We start from the raw sequence: 15316 nt of genomic DNA on the forward strand, positions 1-15316 counted from the left end.
ACATTGACGCTTTTGGCAGACACTTCTATCCAACGTGACCTTTGATTCAAGGTAAACATTTGATCGGTGTATGCAATACTTGACCAATGAAGTAACTTGTAGAAACATACATTTCTGCAATGGGTGTAAATGAAGAGTCCATTTGGAAAAACATATAACTCTCTTTCCAAATATTTTAGTCTGTCAAATTGATTGCGATTAATCGCATCCACAAGTTTGTTGATTAAGCGGTTTTAATGCACATCTTCCAGCCAATCAGAATTGAGTATTCAAACAGCCCATAGTAAATAACTTTTTATATTTTTCTTAAACATACGTGTGTGTGTGTGTGTGTGTGTGTGTGTATGTATGTGTTTTTAGAAATACGAAATTAATATCCAGTACACAGACACAGACTTTTATTATGTAAACACAAAATTTTATTCTGGATCTGATTAATTATGATTAATAGTTTGACAGCCCTAAAAATGTTCAATTATTGTGTTTTTTATTGTGAATTCTAAGTCATATCAATAAAACTGCAGTAGTTTAAAATAAACAAAAACAAAACAAAAATAAAGCTTAATAACAAAAAACATGATAAACAATAAAACATATTTTAAAACTGAGTTATATGCTTTTGCAAATTCACCCTTTAAATACAGTTTCATGTTGATTGAACAAAAATAGAGTACAAAATGTATGTTCTGTAAACACAACAGAAAAAGAGAGAAATCGTTAAGCACAGGAATCATTGGCTAACTGGATTGCCCTTGACCCCTGCCTCTCATCATCTGAATAGGTATGAGTGTTATGATAAGCCCGTCAATCAAAGCTGTTTCCCGATGTTGTTTCTCAGAGCCCCGCTGCTGGTACTGCAGCTTTGATGGACGGCTCAAAGGCAACTCAGGGCTTCTGAAGAATAGAGGCTTTGTACGTTTGCATGGATGTATGCTGGACAGAACTGCTTTGTTTGGTCAAACGCCTCTCTCTCTCCCTCTTTCTCACACACACAAACACACAGAGTAAAGCCGGCCCTATTCTGTATGGTGCCTCTCCATGATCTGAAAGAGAAAAGAGGAAACGGAAGTAAAAAGTGATGCTTAAGTTTGGTAAAAGAGGGAGGAGGAAATTAGGGAAAAGAAAGACAAAATTTGGGAAAACAACATAAGAAAAGGGAAAGAAGGCAGATAGGAACCTAAACGAGCAGAAAATAGAGAGGCCCACCGCCTCACACGTCCCCCCACAAACATTTTAATGTGCAGAATTAGAGTCAGTGTGAGAAAGTGAGAGAGCAAGACAGTGAAAAAGAGACATTGACACTTCCCCCACATAGGGCGAGTCCATCTGTTATCTCCTTTGTGGACACGCATGGCCTTAATGTTCAGCTGAGTCCACGTATTAATACGATTATAAATGGCTAATTTATCAAATGCACAATGGCAGCCATGCTCCACCGTTTGATTATTGCTCAGGCCATGCACACCATCTTGCATGCATAGCACGGCCGCTCAGTTACCGAGGCTTTTCTGGCCTCAAAGCCAACATAACAAACCTAAAAATCCCAACTTTGACTAAACTGAAACAGGATGATTATTTCCTGGAAGGATATTGAGAGTCATCTCTGAGAAGTGATCTACAAGAAGTCCTCTTCATGTGACTTTTATTACAGCAAGTATGGTTTGCAGAACACAGCGAGTAAAGTTTGTCCTAACAAAATCCTCAATATTGTCTTTAAGAGCTCTGAATCCAAAGTCTCTTTTTATATTGAAGCAAATTACTTACAACTGACTTGATATTCAAATAAACATGAGCATTGGACGCACGCACGCGTTTAATGGAGAATTTTAATAGAAGTAATATATTTTATGCTGTACAAACTGTATATTCCATCCCCTATATTATTTCATTGGTATTACTATTCCTATCCCACACACGGTGATGGTTTACCGTCTCTGCTTGAATGCTTTCCACTTTGCTAATGATATTTCTTTACTTTTTACCCCAAAGCTATTCCTCACAATTTCCTTTGACATTTTTGCATTTTCATTAAAACATTGTTTTGTGCGTTTTAGGCTGTTCAAAACCAAAATGCCCCACAGGCTCTAGTTATATTACTGAAGGCATCTCATGGACTCAATAGCTTTCTTATTATGATAATGACATTTAATCTCATCACACCTAAAAGTTTCCCTCACACAAACCTGCTTATATTCTAAAAGTTAAAGGTCCAGTTTATGAATTCAGCCACATCTAGCGGTGAGGTTGAAAATGGCACACATCGGCTCACTCCAGCCCTGCCTTTGAAAGGACCACTTTGGCTGACACGTTTTCGCTTCTTTGCCTAAGGAGGTACTGTATTTACGAAATGCGTTCCATAGGGCAGTTTGTCCGTTTAGGGCTACTGTAGAGACAACATGGAGAATTCCATGTAAGGGGACCCGCGGTTTATGCGAGCAGAAATAGCTCATTCTTAGGTAATTAAAACATAACCCTTCATTATGAAAGGTCTTTATACACCTATGAAGACAAAGTTATTTATATTTTATTGCTTTTCTGTCAAAAGATCCTCAAAAAATGACACACAGCACCTTTATAGCAAGTCATATTTGTACATACTTTGTACATAGAACTTGTTTTTTTTCTTACAAAAATCCAAAATCCACACGTGAAGTTGAAAAAACATTGCATGATGTAAATAATTTGTCACAGAATAAGAATATGTAAATCAATTTTGACCAAAATGTCAATTTATAATTCCAAGGCGAGGATGTTAAAAAGGACATTTACCGAAATCTGACGCTCACAGGTAGAGCCAATCTTGACCACACCTGTTGCATGCTGTGCTCAGGTGTCAGTGGCAAGCGAGTGTGAAGGTGAAACGTCATGTTTTGGCTCATCTGGGGACAGTTTATGAGAATGACTGCAGGGCTGGATGACAATGAGTTGTGGTAACAGAAGCATGAACAGCAGATTGAGGTTGTAAAAGTCCTCACCATCTCTCAAACAACGTCACTGACCTCACAGTGTTTCGATTCCAAGCTACTGACCTACATAACATGCATTAGACAAACACAACTTTGGGGAATTTTAAGGGGAAAGAGCTGTTATAAACCGTCTTTAAAAAACTCAAAAGTCAGAGACTGAGTTCCAAAAGTCAATTTCTTACATATCAAACGCCACAGCAACACATTTCAATGTCCCCGTCCTTCAATATAGCCACTTTTAAATGAACGTCTGAGACCACAGTCCCAAAATCCTTCAAAGTTGGATATGGATTATTTAAAGAATGCCGCTCTTATTTTAATGAAGGTGAAATCCAGGGTCTCTCAAAAAGGGAAGTGAAGTGTGAAGGGTCTCATTTAAACAGAGCCACCTGACACGCATCGATGAGTGTTTATGTGGTCTTTCATGCCAAAACATCTCTCTTTCCCTCCGTTAAAAGCAAAGATGTCATTGTAACAGCACTCGCCTGATGCTGTGCGTCTTTCAGAAAAATATTGGCAGACAAACGCCGAACGTCCTGCAAGTCTTATGCAACAAGTAAGGTGAAGTGTGTCATTTGAAGATTAAAATACTTTCCAAGTACAATAAGCATTTTTTAGCCAAAGCAATTTAGATGATGTTTAATCTCACGTAGCCAGACCAGAAGCTTTTGCCGCTATCTTTGGCCAAGGCCCGCCCAAGAGGCCATATGACTGACAGGTAAAGCAACCAATCACGTTTCGTTTTTCGTGCCGAGTCATGTTTAGAGGTGTCGAAATGTCCTAGCAGTAACAAACCGGTGTATATTCACGAATGTGTCAAAGGACGACTTCTAACATGCTGAAGTGTTTACAGAAAAGTGTGCCTAATGCATCAGACGTTTAGGCAATGGTCTGTGGGCTGAGACCACTCTATGCTATAAAGTCATTTGAAGTATTTGCAATCCCTGGGGATTAAACCCATGACCTTGTGGCTAGCACCATGCTCTTTCAATTGAACTACAGCCATACATGAAAGAAAATATGACGACTTTCTCTCGCTTGCCTCTCTCTCACTATTATTTCCATTCTCTTTTAACTGATCTGTTGTGTCCATTATTGCTTCTCACATCAGTAAAAACTGATTTTTTGTGGTATTTAAATAGACATTACCTTGTTACTTGTATAATTTGGGGTGAATCTGATTACTTATTAGCTTCAACTGATTCTCTGAACTCCGATTGAGATGTTGAACTGATTTTAAAATGATTCGGTTTAATTAAGTCCTTCATTTGCGTGTCAAACTGATCACATTAGGCTTGTTTGAGATGGGCAAATTGTGAGCAGAATCGCACTGCGTTCCATTTCGAAGGGCTTATCCCTATGCCCTAAGCCCTTCGAATGGTTTACCCTCTGGAGTGAGAGCTTTGAAGGGGTAAAGGGTGTACGGGATCAAACACAGGTGCCCTTCCGTGCCATCCCGCCTCCATAAGGAGGCGTGTCATCATGCAAAGAATATGCACAAAGAATCATGGGAGCCCGAAGTGACCATCAGTTGTACCTTCCGGAAATCCTTCATTCCGAAGGGCCCTTTGAAGTGGCCGGTCATGAGCACTTCGGTTTGGAACGACCCTTCAGTAGGGCCCTTCAGAGGGTCATATATCCCAGTTGGAACACAGGGTCGATCACAGGTGATCAGTGCAAGAGGAATGTTGGTTGGAAATGTGTCCGCGTCACGTCCGTCTTGCTCTGATGTCACGCTGAAGTGTGGCAAAAAACTCTTGCAAAGGCGAGGCGGCCTGGCCGAAATTCGCAGGCACGCGCAGTTGGTTCCCCCCCAACTGTGTTGATGAAAAGCACAATGGGAAACACAATACAGCTTAAAAGCTCATTCGGCGAGAATGTCAGTTGATATCTTTTTTCTTAACTGTTCCATTAATAAGTCCATTAACTGAAGTAGTTCTTGTGTTTTATATGTGGAAAAAACACACCTGTGTAAAAATATATTGTCCTCATAACCACGTTCATGTAAAAGCAGAGGCAATTCAACAACGCGATTTGGGAAGTGTCCGTCTTGCCTGTGCTGTTTTCACTCCTCCTCTAACTGCAGGCGTCAAAATTGTCTATGAAGGAAAACCCCTGTCGTCTGAATCAATGGCATGCATTTGAGGTGCGATTACCGGTTTGTGCGAACAATGGAGGACATGGGTAAGACATATTTGGAAGACATTTGGAGAAATGTCTCAGTGGTTTTGTGTCCACACAATGGAAGTCAAAGTGGTCCAATGTTGTTTGGTAACCGAGTCTATTCAAAAGTCAGGTTTGGCTTGACATGAGGGTTAGTAAATGATGCCAGAATTTGTATTTTATTAAATTGTACTTTCTCTGTTCTGCATATTCTAACAGTCTGTCGTCTTTTAAACCTAATCGAAACCTGCTAACCAGCATGGCCACCATCAAACATTAACTCCTCGTACTGAATTATTGATTAATAATTCGGCTCAGCTGTTCACAAGCATTAGAAAGACAGTATACAAGTCTTCTGCGATTGGTCGACACGTCACACACACTCCAATTTTATCAAGACACTTGCATGCTCACCCGTTTGTAGGTAGGAGACCGCAGTGACATGCACTGAGGGATGGTGGGTAAATCGAGGAGATTTGTCTAGCTGTCCTGCCTGTCAATGTTTTTTGCTCACACAGAACTGATAAATTTGTCCTCAAGCTGGGAAAAGTTTACAGGCCACTTCTGCCGTGCCGCGGGGTTAATGCGCCACCTGCGGTGGACAAGTTCAGACCAGAGAGGGTCATTAACTTCTGGAGGTGACCCACAGTGTGCGAAGCTGAGCTGGATGCTTAATCCTGAAGAGAGAGAACTGTGCCGGGCTTGCTCGAATGCCTTCGTTCCTCAGCCGCCTATGGAGGAGACATCTGCCACCCCGGCTGTCTTCTCTCTGCTCCTCTTTATCACGTTACCTGAATCGCATGTGTCCATTTCACGGATTCTTCGTAGACCTAATTTGATTACCTGCACCATTAACATATGATATTTGCGACAGAGCGTAACATTAGAAGAAGCTACAGGCCACGATGTCGGAAGGCTATCAATCTGTCCGTGAGACACATTTGGAGCCAGACAGACATAGAATAAAAACAGAAAAATAGTGCTGCAGACAGAGGAAAAAAACGTAAACATGTATACCATAGTTTCCTAGCATGATATGTTTCCAAGTCGGGATTTTATCCATCTTGAATTTACTGGAGGGTGTAAAGTGGACACTACATGCCAGATGGTCGGTGGGGATGTAAAATAAGAAGGCTTGGTGATTTTAGAAAGTTTTAAAGGCTGAGAAATGTGAAGACAAACATTGTATATGGTGCATTGATGAATTATAAACACTCCAAATTTATAGGGACATCATTTACTCACTTATGTCATTCCAAACCTGTATGGTTTTTATTTTGAAGATCGTTGGGAACAGAACAACATTGACCCCCTTTATAAGGATGCGAAACATTTTACTCATAAACTCATAATCGTAGTAAACACAAATAGAATTAAGACAGGTTGAGTACTCCTATTTTAGTCGCATTATCGAAGTGCGGTATAGACATGTATACACCTTAATAACCGGTGCGTAGGAACTTTCGCGGCACTTTGCGACAGGTTACACACATGCACGGCAGTGGACAGCCATTTCTTTTAAGGCTTCAAGGAAGAAAGCACATTTTTCGTCCGAACGGGAAACAAGAAAGATGCCAACAATTCTAGAAAATAAGTGAAACAACCAAAACTGAAGAGGAACTGTTTGTTGATACATTAAATTATGGAGGGAACGTCGAACGGCTTAGATTAAGGATGTAATGACGTGTGTCATAAATCAAACTATGTAGTGAAACATGTAAACAGGATTCATGAAAGGTATATTATTAAAGCAACTCATGTAAACACCTTAATCGTAATATTAGCTTACTCACAATAAGGTAAATAATTTGATTACTGACGTCCATGTAAACGTGGTCAGTGTTATGAAATGGTGTGTGCACGCTTGTGTTTCGAGTGGGTGTACTATCTCTCTGGGTTGTTCTGTAGGTCGAAGACGGAAAGTTAATTCCCCAGGTTGGGCTCCTGACGGCCCCGTCTCTTTGATAGTGTCAATCTTCTCTCTTTCTGTGAGCGCCGCCTAAGATCTCTGCCACAGATTCATCCTCAGCAGTGCCACAGTCACAACTGTAATGGGGAAAATGTCACACAGGAGAAGAAGCTTCCAGACTCTTTTTAGCTCCTCTACCGAGCCTTTGTTAGCAACTAAAAGGAACTGCTGACATGTTTTATTATATAAGCTTAAAGCTCAGCCCGAAATAACTGGAAAATTCTCATTCAACTTCGCAAACATGAAGATTTGCGGGATTTAACGATCTCCGGTCCAATAACAAAGGCTGATAGATTCAGCCTGCGGTTTAACGCGAGGATTATTGACGGCTGGTCTGTTGTGTCAATCTTACTAGTCACTTTGTCAGAACCGTTGAGGAGTGTGCTGGGAGAGAGAATGGCGCAGTTCATTATCTGTCTTTTGAATATTTAATTCTTCGATTTGATAAAAAAAGATGTAACATTTATGAAGCAATCTATCTCATCGTAACACAGAGACATTAATTTCATCTTTGGTGGCTTCCCTCGGGTCAGAGAGATTCTGCTCACACCCTCAAATCATCTTAGGTGGATTGACCTAAAAAGTATTATGTGGTTTTATGGTAGTGACGATTCAGAGGGTTTTGCAGTAACTAGTTATATTTATTATTGCTTATTTGATTCACTACCAAATCACATTATGAATGATCAGAATTACAATGTAAGGAAAAAGTTGAAAGAAACACATACTTGAAATCAAGAATTTGTGTGTCCAGTCTTTTGACAACGTGTTTGAGCTGGCATGAACTCAGAAAGTTTATACTAAACCTGACGGTCCATGTAATCCCAGCGTGTTCTGAAAATGTTCCAATGAGCATGTTGTGAATTGCAATAGAAGCATGAAAATTGCACATTTAGTACAATTTCACACAGTCAATGTCACAATTCTGCTCGAATTTGGCTACTTAACATTTACAATCACATTAAATTAAGGATAAGCTCTAAAAGCTCTAAAAACTAAAAAAATGTACAATTGTCTGATCATTTCAAGGTATTAATAGAGTTCGGCATGCAGGGTCTTTCTTTTAGCTGAAATTGTACATACAGCTGTGAAAAAAAATAATAGACAACTTCTAAATAATTTAAAAAAGATATGTTTTCATTCTGTAAGGTGTGAATAGTTTCTCCCTAATTCCAATGAATTTAAAAATAAATAAAAAAAGTATATATACATGTTTATTCAACACAATGCTAAAGTATTACAGTTTCTTTTCAAAAATGATTGTATAATGGAATACGATTTTCTCACAATATCCATGGGTCTTTTCACTCTCTTAGTCTTTCAAATTCCAGAGACTGGACTGGAATTGCCACAATGCTGATTAAAGGGAAAAGTTAAGTGGTCTCTTAAGTTTCCCATGTTTTATTTCATATTTAAATTTCACTCGTACTTTAACAATACTATGGTATTATCGAAAAAAGGGCCAAGTACTGGTACATACTATATGTATAATGTGACGTGAGTGTGCTAAACAATGCAGATTAGCACATCTTTTTAGACAATTTGTACATATATAGTTTAAGAAGTTAGGCTACTTTTCAAATAACACAAATTACATTATTAGAGTCTTAGATAGTTACACATTTCAATGACAGACATATCTGATACTGTTGAAGAAATATGTAATTTACTTATCAGTGGACTTGTTTGTGTCTGACATTTTGGAGTCTTGTCCAAAGAAGTGTATGTGTCTGTGTGAATAAAGCATATGGCCAGACTGATGGAATTCTCAATGTGTGCCAGAGAGAGACCGAAAGTCTGTGATGCTGATCTCATAGTTTCAGATGTCCCCTCTGTGGCCGTCTTTATCGTAAGTGCTGCTCTCCGTCATTTGCGCACACACTACACGGCTAATTAAACGAGTAAATGACTATACACCTCACCTCTCCGATATCTTCATACCAGCCAAAGTTTTACATCCTTTTCATCAGGTTTCTCACTTCTGTCTTTGCTTCAGGGGAAATGAGGGTCAGTCAACCCGCTCTTACTAAAACTTTCCACGAGAAGAACTTGTTCCTCTTTGAAAAGCTCTTCACTGATCTGAGTGCGACTTCTGTGAATGGAGTCATTTCAGGTCTCTTCGTCTTCCTCTGGTTTGGCTTGTTGTCCCCTTATTATGTCATTATGAGCCCTGCTGTTATGGATTCAGGTAGTTAGAAATCTTTGGCCATCTTTAGCATTCGGAAGGTGTCCAAACAGAGACGTGCCAAGACTGTCTGTTCTCTAAACATGTAATTGGCATTGTACCTTGCGAAAGTTGCTACACAGAACAACGTCTCTAGAATATGGTTGTCAGTCATGTCTGAAGTGCTATATACTGGTTTGTTCATAAATATTTTGATTATCAAAAGGAGGAACGTCTTGGTTACGTATGTAACCTCAGTTCCCTGATGGAGGGAACGAGACGTTGTGTCGAGAACGACAGATGGGGTTCGCCCTTGAGAACCAATCAACTCTGACTACTATAGAAAAGGCCAATGAAATTTGGCGAATGCAATTTGCATGCCGGGCTCCGCCCCCGGAAATCCGGTATAAAAGGAGGCCGGCGTGCAGCATTCACTTACCTTTGTTCTGAAGAGCCTGAGACCTCTCAAACTGCAGCAGAATACGATACGTGTTCGTGGCATAAGGGACACAACGTCTCGTTCCCTCCATCAGGGAACTGAGGTTACATACGTAACCAAGACGTTCCCTTTCTGTCGGTCTCTCGACGTTGTGTCGAGAACGACAGATGGGGTTGCCTATGGAAAACGCCACAACGCTGTATCGCGTCACAATCTCTAGCGAAGCGACGGTAACAAGCCTTGGCGTGTCATCTCGAAGCTTTCGTGAGACTGTAACCTTCCAGTGTGGTGGTCGGGGGGTTCCAGAGCTTTCTTGGAGAAAGATGGGTACAGCCCTGACCGGTAACTTTCACGGACGGGGCCTTAGCTCTCTATAGGCGAGAGGCCGTCCAGATCAGTTTACACCGGGTAAGCGCGACTCTTAATCAGAGAAGCGCTACAGAGGCCACCTCCTACCCGTGGGGAGGAATATGGTGGATATAGGTATGGTCTCGTCCTTGGAGGAGAACGCATGGAACGTGCGGACTGAGTAGTTAACCGCGAGGTGGAGGCCCACCTGGGGAAGCTCATGGGTTACCAGGAGTGGGAACCATTCTCATGAGGATACATCAGACGGAACAGCCCACGGAGGGGGTGTTACAGACGTCCGGTAGCACTAGGTCCGGTTAGAGCTATCTGTGATAGCTCACATGGTATCCCGGCCTAAGGGGGAAGGCTGCTCTGCCCAGCCAGCCCCCAGGGGGTGCTTGTTTGGTGATGGATGGAATGCCTATTCTTAACCAGTGTCTGGGTAAGAAGGGAGGCTGGTGAGGTACCAGTTTCTTAGCGATGTGTTCGGGTAAGAAGAAAAGGTAAATAGCACACTGACCCAACCTGTTAGAGGGTGGAAAGGTGCTTTCGCAGGCATACGCCCCCCCGGATGCCAGTCCTACATGTCGCCACGCAGGACGTGGGCTGACACCGGGTTTACGCGAAGGTTGTTAACCCTTGCGAAGGTGTTTGGGCATAGCCCAACCCGCAGCTCTACAGATGTCTGCTAGAGAGGCGCTTCTGCCAGTGTCCAGGAGGTGGCTAAACTCCGTGTGGAGTGAGCCCTCACTGCCAATGGGCATGGGAGATTCTGAGATCGGAATGCCGTCGTAACGGCGTCCACGACCCAGTGCGCCAGCCTCTGTTTGGAGACAGCCTTCCCCTTCTGCTGTCCTCCAACAGACACGGAGCTGGTCAGAGCTTCAGAGCTCTGCGTGCGGTCCAGTACGTACTGGACACAACACTAATCGGGTTGGGTCTTCCTCCCCTATGGGGAGCGCCTGCAAGTTCACCACTTGGCCCCGGAGGGAATAGTGGGAACTTCTTGGGCACGCATCCGGGCCTGGGTCTCAAGATAACGTGAGAGTTTCCAGGGCCGAGTTTAAGGCAATCCAGGGACACGGAGGATGCTCGGTGGTCCCCTACCCTCTTGAAGGAAGTGAGCGCCGTCAGGAGGGCCGTCTTACTCTATGAGGAAGATCGGAACCTCCGAGGGGCTCTTTGGGGGGCCCTGAGGCTCCCCAGGACCACTTAGGGTCCCAAGAGGGTATGGAGCGGAGATGAGGCGGATTCCGCCCTCTCGCTGCTTAGGAACCTGGTGACCAGGTCGTGTTGCCCTAGAAACTTTCCACCGACTGAGTCGTGATGAGTGGCAATAGCGACTACATACACTTTCAGTGTGGAAGGGAGATGTTAGTCTCCAGTCTCGTGAGGAGGGGAACACAATCCTGATCAAGCACCTCAGTGGGTCTTTCTCGTTGAGAAAGACACCAGGACGAGAAGAGGCACCGTCTAGAGGCGTGTAACCGCCTAGTAGATGGGGCCCTAGCCTGGGTGATGGTCTCAGCCGTATAGGGGGAGTAGCCATCTTAGGATCTTCTCGTCCCGTCTAGAGACCAGACATGGGTGTTCCAGAGGTCTGATCTGGGATGCCAGAACGTGTCCTTCCCCTGAGAGAGCAGGTCCTCTGTCAGGGGAATGGTTCAGGGGGAGTCGCTATCCAGAGCATCGGCTCTGAGGCCAAGTGCGGTTAGACCGGTGTGGTGTAACCAATAACACTTGGTGCTCCTGCTCCCTGACCTTGCACAGAGTCTGTACAAGAAGGCTCCTGGGGGGGGAAGGTGTGCTTCCGCCCATCCCGCGGCCAGCTGTGCGCAAGGATATCCGTGCCGAGGGCAGGGACTATCAAGCGGGCAAATGGTGGTGTTACGGGAGGTGAACAGGTTTTACCTGGGCCTACCCGAACAGCCTCCAAATGAGCTGGACTGCACGGGGGTGGAGTCGCCACTCTCCACGAGGCATAAACTGGCGAGAAAGCACGTCGGCTGTCTAGTTCAGTTTGCCCGGGGTGTGTGGCCTGCAGGGAACGAGTCACCTGTTGACTCCACCGGAGGAGGCGTCGAGCAAGTTGTGTTTAGCTGCTGTGTGCGAACGCCACCCTGACGATCTGTATTCGCTACAGCTATAGTGCTGTCCTCGGAACAGCACGTGTATGTCTCGCACGAGAGGCCGTAGCCTGCTCAGTGCAAGTAGCATAGCCCACAACTCTTGGCAATTGATATGCCAGCGCAGGCGGGGGTTCGTCCAACACCCCACCTGCGTGCCCGTTGCACACTACACCGCACCCCTGCAGGGAGACTTCAGTCGTCACCACGACCTGCCTCATAACCTGCTCAGAGGGACCTGAGTCCGTCGAAAAAGTCATAAAGACTAGGGGTTATGGTGCGTCGGCAGCAGGGCGGCATCACCATGCGCCTGCTGCCGGTGTGCCACGCTCTCCTCGGAACTCGACTCTGAAACCAGTGTTGGAGCGGTGTCATGTGCATCAACTCGAGGGGTATTAGCCCGCGAGGACGCCATGTGTCCCAGGAGCCTCTGAATTGTTTCAGGGGGACCGCTGTCTGCCTAAAATGTTCATTTCAGACAGTTCAACACTGGTTGGGCACAACTGCGGACAGGTGTGCCGACATGGTGACAGAGTTGAGTTCCATACCGAGAAAGAGGATGCTCTGCACTGGGGAGAGCTTGCCCCTCTCTTGGTTGACCTGGAGTCCCAATCGACCTAGGTGCCGGAGCACCAGGTCCCTTTGTGTACATAACAGATCTCGCGAGTGTGCCAAGATAGGCCAGTCGCTGAGATAGTTTAGTACCCGCTCGCCTTCCTCCTCTCAGGGAGAAAGGGCGGTCAGGGACAGACCGAAAGGGAGGACTCTGTACTGATATGCCCGCCTCTCGCACGCGAACCGTGGGAACGGCCGGTGTCGAGGAGGATCGAGACATGAAAGTAAGCGTCCTTCAGGTCGATTGCCACGAACCAATCCTGACACCTCATAGATGTCAGGACGCGCCTCTGTGTGAGCACCCTGAATGGCAGCTTGTGAAGGTGCTCTGTTCAGGGTACGCAGCCTTTGGGGGCAACCCGCCGTCTTTCTTGGGAACGATGAAGTGCGGGTGGTGACCCACTGAACATCTTGGTTTTGAGGGACGAACTCGATGCCTGTTTTGCCAGAAGGGTGGTGACCTCTACCCGAAGTACGGAGGCGTCCCTGCCTCTGACAGAGGGAGAGATGATGCCCCGAAACTTGGGTGAGTCTCTGGCGAACTGGATCGAGTAACCAAGACGGACCGCCCTCATTAGCCAGCGAGACAGTGTGGGCAGCTCTCGAGCTCCCAGGGACTGTGACAGGGTGACCAAGGGGACGGTCTGCTTCATCATTCCCACGGGGGGTGGTTCGTCGGCTGGCGGAGCTAACCATGTCGCGGGGAGTCCCCGGAGGGAAGGTTTTTGCTCCGCCTGCTTACCTGCCTGGCGGGACAACGGCACGCACTGTCGGTTTGAGAGTGGTGACGGCTGTCGTATGTGTACGACCTCACGCCTCGCCAGGGTGTGAGGTCGGTTCGCCGAGCACAGTCCAGTGGAGTGTGCGATCGGCTGCAAGTAAACCCGGGGAGAACAGAAAACTCAGTGAGTAAGTGGGCGCCAAGCCCTAACAAGGGCCCGGCTTTGGTGACGAGGCAGGAGTCGTCCCGTACCGACCGATCAGAGCCGTGGCTGTGAAGGTTCGGGCCCGATGTTGTTCTCCCTGGGGTCTTCCCGTCAGTGTCCCTTCTCGCGAGGAGGTTGCTGACGGGGTGGAGGTTTCCCCCTCGACCTCTGCTTCCGGGTTGCCGCCTGTGGGGGCACAGGAACCGGAGCCGATGCCGAAAGGGTCCTGGGTTGCAGGGAAGCAGACGTCACGTGAGATCTCGGAGGCCTGTAGGCGGCCGAGTCGCGGCGTGAAAAAAATGTGGTTAATTGCCACTGTCTGCTTCGCCGTCAAAAAACTGCTGAGCGCAGTCCTCGACGGTGTTACCAACAACCCACCCTGCGAGATGAGTGCATCAAGAAAGCGGACTTCCTTGCTGTCACTCTTCTGCACAAGGTATAGCCGGGGGTGTCTCTCCTGGACCACTACCGTGGACATCGTCCGACCCAGGGCCCGTGCCGCCGCCTTAGTCGCCCGTAGAGCGCTGTCAGCGGTGGCACGGAGATCCTGCATTATACCCGGGTCGGCCTTACCCTCGTGGAGCCCTCTCAACGCCCTGGCCTGGCGGACCTGCAGGATGGCCAAGGCATAGAGAGAGGAGGCAGCCTGGCCCGCAACATCGCAAGCTTTCGACACCAGTGATGCCGAAGTCTTACGTGCTTTGGACGGTAGGAGTGGTCGATCCCCCCCCAGGTGGTAGCCGTCCGCGGCACAGGTGCACCGCAGGCGGACGTTCCACCCGGGGGATCTCGACGCAGTCCTTGGCTGCCTCACCATCGAGGGAAGTAAGGGAGCCGGAGCTGGTTTCACTGGAACGGTCCGTGAGTGGAGCGTTCCAAGTTTTACACAGCTCCTCATGCACCTCCGGGAAAAACATGGCACCCGGGGTGGGCGCGGTTTGCACCGCGCACCGACCTCGGGAACCACGTATCCCCGGGTTAGCACGGATGACATCACTTCTGCTTCCTCCTGAACTCGACCGCTGGGGGTGGAGTTTGGATTCGGCAGAGTCGGATGCCAGTCTCCCTCCGATGCTGCGAGCGACATCTCATCTACGTCACACATCGTTTCCGAGTGTGTGCGTGAGGATCCGGACGGTATGCCACAGCCGGTTGGGGAACGTTCAGAAGAGCGAATCGGGGTGCGATCGGCCCGTGAGCACTTGGCTGGCGGGTTTACGTTCGCAGAGTTCCCCGTATCACTAACGCTGCTAACGTGGGTGGTCATCGGGGCCGTAGCCACAGATGTCACAGCCCGGGTAGCAGACGAAATGGTGGCTGGTTCCCGTAGGAAGACAGCCACCCGTGACCGCAACTTCTGAATGACAATCTGCCCGCAGTGCAGGCAGATGTGTCAACGAACGCTGCTTCAGTGTGCTGGACGCCCAGACACCTAATGCAGCGATCGTGTCCATCCCCCTCCTCGATGAGGGTGCCGCACCCAAGAGAACAGCGGGACATGCCGCGCTGGAGAATGCTCAGTCAGTCCTGAAAAGGACTTTTAGAAAAAATCTCTAACACCTCCGGAACCGCCGAGACGCCCAGGGGAAGGTCGCTGCAG

This window comes from Triplophysa dalaica, chromosome 14, assembly GCF_015846415.1.
Source record: "Triplophysa dalaica isolate WHDGS20190420 chromosome 14, ASM1584641v1, whole genome shotgun sequence".
Classification (NCBI taxonomy): domain Eukaryota; kingdom Metazoa; phylum Chordata; class Actinopteri; order Cypriniformes; family Nemacheilidae; genus Triplophysa; species Triplophysa dalaica.